Below are 6,000 nucleotides of genomic sequence, written 5' to 3'. Positions count from 1 at the left end.
TAATATAAATATTTCATATTTCAATATTTGATAAAATAATTATCACTGATAATTATGCCGCATTATTCATTCAATCAGTACTTTCTGAGTACCTACTTTATTTCTGGAACTGACTTAAAGGCTCTGTAGAAAATGGCAAGCAAATATTTGACATAATTCCTGCGCTTGCAGAGTTTATAGTCTAATGAAGGAGACGACAGTAAGTAAATAGTGATAAAAATAAAATATCAATAATAAAAATACTAGATGGGCTATGAAAACTTAAACTATGGGGTAAGAGTGAGGAAGTTAAGTTTGAGCAGAGATCAGGGAGAGGAGAGGAGAAGAGTTCCAGGGAAAGAGAACAGCAGAAATCTCAGTGTCAGGAAGAAACCTGAGTGTCAGAAGTTCAGAGAGCAAAGGAGATAAAGGTATGACAAGAAACTTGAGTTACAGATAAGGAATTGATGGCCTTATGGGCCATACTGAGGATTTTATCGCTATTCTAGAAGTATTTGAAAGCCATTGGTTTTTTATGTAAGAGAATCAGAGTGCTCAGATTTGCGTTTCAAAAACTGGTTCCAACTGGCTGCAGATGGAAATACCTTTCTGTTGTGCTTCAGGGTGGAATAGAAGGAGCTATAGAGGACATAGGTAGATTTGCAATTGAGAAGATATTGTAATAGTTCAAGCAAAAAATAATGGTAATTTGAACTAGGAGGTGATTGGGATAGAAAGAAGTGAATTGATATAAGAATTATTTCAGAGGTAAAATGACAGGACATTGAATTAAATTGAATATGGTGCCATTGAGAGATGGGGAGGGGGAGCCATTGAGGATGACTTTTCAGTTTCTGGCTTGTGCAGATGGTTTGGTGTTAGTGTCATTTTTTAAGTAAAAGATTATGAGGCAATTATTATGAGTTCAATTTCAGACCTTCAAAGTTTGAGCCATTTAAACATTCAAATGGAGAGTTAAGTGTACCCTTCGTTATCTTATATGGATCTGCATGGGTGAAAAGAGTATTCTCTGAAGGCTACTGATATAATTTGTGGATCATCTGCATAGGTAGAGATTAAAGATATTGCTGTAGATTAGATTGGATAGGGTAGGAACACAGAAGAAAGTAGGGGTGTTTAGGATTAAGCATTGAAAATTGCAACATTATAAAGACAGGAAGGAGAGAATGACCTAGCAAGGGAGATTTCAAAAGAACAGCCAGACATACTGAAGAAAAACCAGGGATGTGCAAGGTTATGGAAAGTCAGAGCTAACAGTCAGAAAAGAAGGCGTAGCCAACATAGCATATGCTCCCAAGAGGGTCTCAGTGACCTTAGTGAGAGCAGTGCAGGTGAGATGATGGAAGTAGAAGCCAGACTAGAGTGGTCTGAAGAATAAGTACGTAGTGAAAAATGACAAAGACAGAGAGTCTACACAACACTTTGGAAAATATTGCCGTGAGGGGAAAGTGGTGGAGAGAAAGACAAGATAGCAGCCAAGGACATGAGCGATTCAGCAAAGGTTTTCTTTCCTTTGATTGTAAAGATATGAACATGAGTAAAAAGCCAAGGGATAAAATACCTTAAAAGGGAGAGGTTAAAAATAAGAATTCAGGGAACACTGGGAAAAATGGGACCTAGAAAGTAGGTGGTAGAATTAGTCTTTGATGGTTATTGAGAGAGAGAGCAATTTGTTTTTTACAAGAAAGATAGAAACAGATATGAGTATTCTGTTCACCATCTGAAAAAATATAAAAGAGGTCACTTGGTGGCTTCTATTTCCTTTGTAAGGCAGAAGGTAAAGCCAAAGCACTAAAGGAGTCTGCAGGGCAGAGGCCTGGAGGTTTGAGCTGAGTAGAAAAGGTTGGAAATAGTTGTCATAGCATTAAAAAGAAGGTTAACAGAGAATGGCCATGGGCTTGACATACATTGATCCCTGATTGTATTTCCTTCAAATCATACTGTACACATATGTTAAATAGTTGCCTTTGTAATTTTTCTGCAATATCATATTACCAAACAAAACAGAGTCTCTACATTCGACTCCCTCTCCCAAATTGCCCCACTTATAGATATCCACACTATAAAGCATATCTAGAAATGTACAGCTTCTCAATTATGCATTTTCTTCACATTCTTTTATGAAGAGGATGGTCTTTCCTTGAACACTGGAATTTCCTCCAGAGCACTAGTGCCTTCCTCAAAATTTTTCCTCTAGATTCTTCTGCTGAGACAAATAATGACATTAATTTATCAACGACATGTCCTGCCCCTTTCAGATTGTAGACATCGTCACCACTTCTCTCACAGAGTTGAGAATATTATAAACTTTGTCATTTTTAACATGAAAATTGATTTGGTGTGATTGATTTAAAGTAAAATTGTCAGTGCAAAGTTATTATGCCTATTCGTAAAAGTATTAGCAGTTAAGGCAGTGCATTTTCAAAATATGTGATTAATGTTTTCATAGTTTCTACATAGCACTTGAAATCGCCATGACCAATTTTTCCATAATTATACATTTGAAACCACTTTTTAAGTGACATATATGTAGACTCTGTGTGTAACACATAGTAGACAAAAAATCCTGCATTACATTTTTTAATTTGAAGGGAAATAAAGAAGGAAGAGAAGGAAGGCTGAGCAGACACCATTTCCACTTAGCAAAGAATATGTCTTGTTTTTTTGATAAATTATATACAAGTTCCAGTTATGCTGTTTTGCCAGGCTAAAGTGAATCCTTCCCATGCAGGATGTTAATGTTTTAAATTATAATTAGTCAAGAAACCTAGTTATGAAGAAAACCTAGGTGAGCGGATGATAACAACGTCTGGAATGGCTCAGAAAAAAATTATTATAAAGTCCATTAGCTAATCCATTAGGCATAAACAAAATATGAGATAAAACTGCATAACTTAAGGCTATTTAATGTCTTTAATCTTTTAATTATTAAGGAAATTAACAACAAACAATAATCCTAGTATAGAACTGAAAAAGGGAATAGTATCTAAAAATAGCAGTCTGCTTTCCTAATTTAACATAGTTCATCCTGTAGTTTGCAGTTTATGTCCAATCATAAATATCTGCTCAAGTTTTCCATATAGATTTTCTTATTCCTTTTTTGAGCAGACAATTTTATGTCATAAAACTTATGCCCTGTAATATAATATTCTTAATTGATTTTCCTTACAACTATGTAAGAGTCAAGTTAAAGAAAAAACAGATAGATCCTGTAATAGGAATTACTTAGGAAGAAAAAAGAGGCAATGGGAAAAGAATCTCCAAAATAAAAAATGACCTTCTGTAGTGAATTTCACTGTTTTTTAAGTATGGCAAGAATAATATGTCTTGGCAGCTGAAACATACTCTTCACCTGAGAGCTGTCAATCATTCCCACTTTGAAAGTCACAGAATTTATGAATTGTCAACACATCTTTTAGGTGAGAACCCAGTGTTCATCGAGAGAAAACTAAAACAAATGCTCAAGTAAATTGAAAATCAAAATGCTGCCTCATCATCTGATTTTAAGAATAGATTACACATAATCTAGAGTTCATACATGATAAGAATTGTAATATGTAAGATACAAATGACAAACAGCATGGCTGTCACTGTGCTTTTCAAGTGGTCTATAGTCTGGAGATCAATGGCTTGAGTTTTTTTCTGCATTCCATGTAAAGTAAATTATTTGTCATTGAGCAATCCCCATAAATAGAATTCTCTAATATTGAAACTGCTGACAGCCTTATAGGAGATTTCAGTAGTGGAAGCCCAGACTAAATACACCAACTACATTAGAGTTGGTCCCTGGAGGACAGAATTGAGCTTCATTGGCAAGGGCACTGTAAGAGTTCCATTTGACTCCTCATTAAACCTCTCATAGGGATTAAAGCTCCTGTTCTGTGGCTGTTATTGTTTCTCTTCCCATAGAGGAGATGGGTGTGACCTACATAGGCATGGGTAAATTTTTAGGTATTTAAGAAAAGATTGCTTTTCCTAACAAAAACAAAGCCTCCTACAGATTTAAAAAAGATCTATCAGTCTCTTGATCATTAAAAACCTTATTATTATTTCTAAAGAAATAGAGAGCTTTATTTCAATTTGTGAGAATTCACTTTTAAACGCCTGTCTTGGGCATCTAAGAGATTCTGTTTGTTTGTTTGCTTTCTTCTGCATTTATCTTTTCTCCAGGAGAATGAGCATTATGGGGAAAATAGTTAGTGATAATTATCTCAGCCTCTTTCTAATAGTGTTGTTGGGATAACGAAATCGGAATAAACATTTTGAAACAATTGGTGAAGCATACATTACTATACGCACTATATGTTGCCCGTGGCCATTCTTGTTGATTTGGAATCTTGAAAATAGCATAATAAGATTTGCCATATGTTTAAATTATTGTATCAGAAAGCCAGTCAATAGTTCAAAGAAACACACAGCACACTCTGTGGATTGAAAACTCCCACACTGCTGATGATAACAGCGTTCACGTACTTCTAGGAGTCTCTCCTAGAAAGATTCACAAGACTGTTATTGTTTTAAGTGCAATAAAAACAAATGAAACTAGTTTATCCAGCAGCAGCTAAGTAAAATGCTTTATTTGAAGAGAAAACTTTGTGATTTTGAAATAATACCTTGAGTCATCAGCCGTTTAATTATAGTGTTACTTAATGGAGTATTAATAATGCTAATTACTAATACTTTACTGAGGAATGATTTATTGCTGATTTTTACTGTTATTATTCCCCAAAGTGGTCCATATGTACATATACACAAGGCGTAAAGAGCTAAGAAAATTTTGATATAAGCGATAAAGAAAATATAGAAAGACAACATAGCAAAATATAATTATATAAAAATATGCATCATAGTGAAAGTTGTTTTTCTGTTTACAAGATGAATGTATGATTAATAGAATTGCTTCCTGATGTCCTACATACATCATTTAAGCCTACATCCATGCATCTATACGCATGCATATACACGAAATATGAATATTTTCATATAAGTCTATAATCTACACCACACACTTTAAAATGAAACTCTATTCAAAGAGGAATTGTTGGCAACTTGTATGTATGATTTTGCCACTGGTCTAAACATAGCTTTAGTCTTAGACATTAGATGACTTTAGTGCCAATTTGGGGAGTGGGTGGGAATAGCATGTTGCTTTCAGGAGCTTCAAAATAAGAGGAAAAAATATATCAAACCAAAGTCCATACGAGTGCAGTCCCAAGGATCAAATTTTCAGATATTCTATGAGTCTGACCCAGAGGTAGGGAGAAACTGACAATATTTTCCCAAGAGAAAGAGAAGGTCCTGGCCAACAAAGCATGGGAGTCAGTGCACTAAAGTGAGCAAATGACAAGGAAGGAGGTAACTGAAAAAGAAGCTTCTAAAATAAGACATCAGAGGCAATATTCTCATGTAATTTCAGACTGTTATTTTATACTTATGCACATGAGGATTCAATATACATATACATTCATGTAAAGATATTCAATCTAAACCTTTCCCAGATACACATGTACATAAAATGATTAGGATTTGGTCACTGCTCATCTAGCAAAAGGCCAAATGAACATAGCTCTGCGTCCTTTCCAGGCCACTATCTGTGTGACAGACAAAGTTGTTGCCTAAACTCCTGTATTCATGACCAGGCTTACCTTGCCAGTCTCATGGTGCCCAAGCAAGTCTCAGAGACAAATAAGAAGTTCCATTATTGGCAAGACATAGAAAGGACAATCTATACGACATTAAGGAATGATTTATACTTGAACAGTATACCTCATAGTTTATTTTAACGGACCTCTTTCAAAAATACACATAGCAGCCGAGGGGACATAAATAGTTTGGGGATATATAACTTGGAAGTAGTTGCCTGAACTTCTAAAAAGTCACATATTAGTTATTGATGAATAATTCACATGTGTTAAAAAGTAGATGGGCGAAGGTGGACAAAAGGTACAAATTTCCAGTTATAAAATAAATAAGTCATGGAAATGCAATGCACAGCATAGT

The sequence above is a fragment of the Pteropus vampyrus genome, unplaced genomic scaffold, assembly GCF_000151845.1.
Source record: "Pteropus vampyrus isolate Shadow unplaced genomic scaffold, Pvam_2.0 Scaffold216, whole genome shotgun sequence".
In the NCBI taxonomy this organism is placed as follows: domain Eukaryota; kingdom Metazoa; phylum Chordata; class Mammalia; order Chiroptera; family Pteropodidae; genus Pteropus; species Pteropus vampyrus.
Note: the sequence above shows the minus strand (reverse complement) of the source record.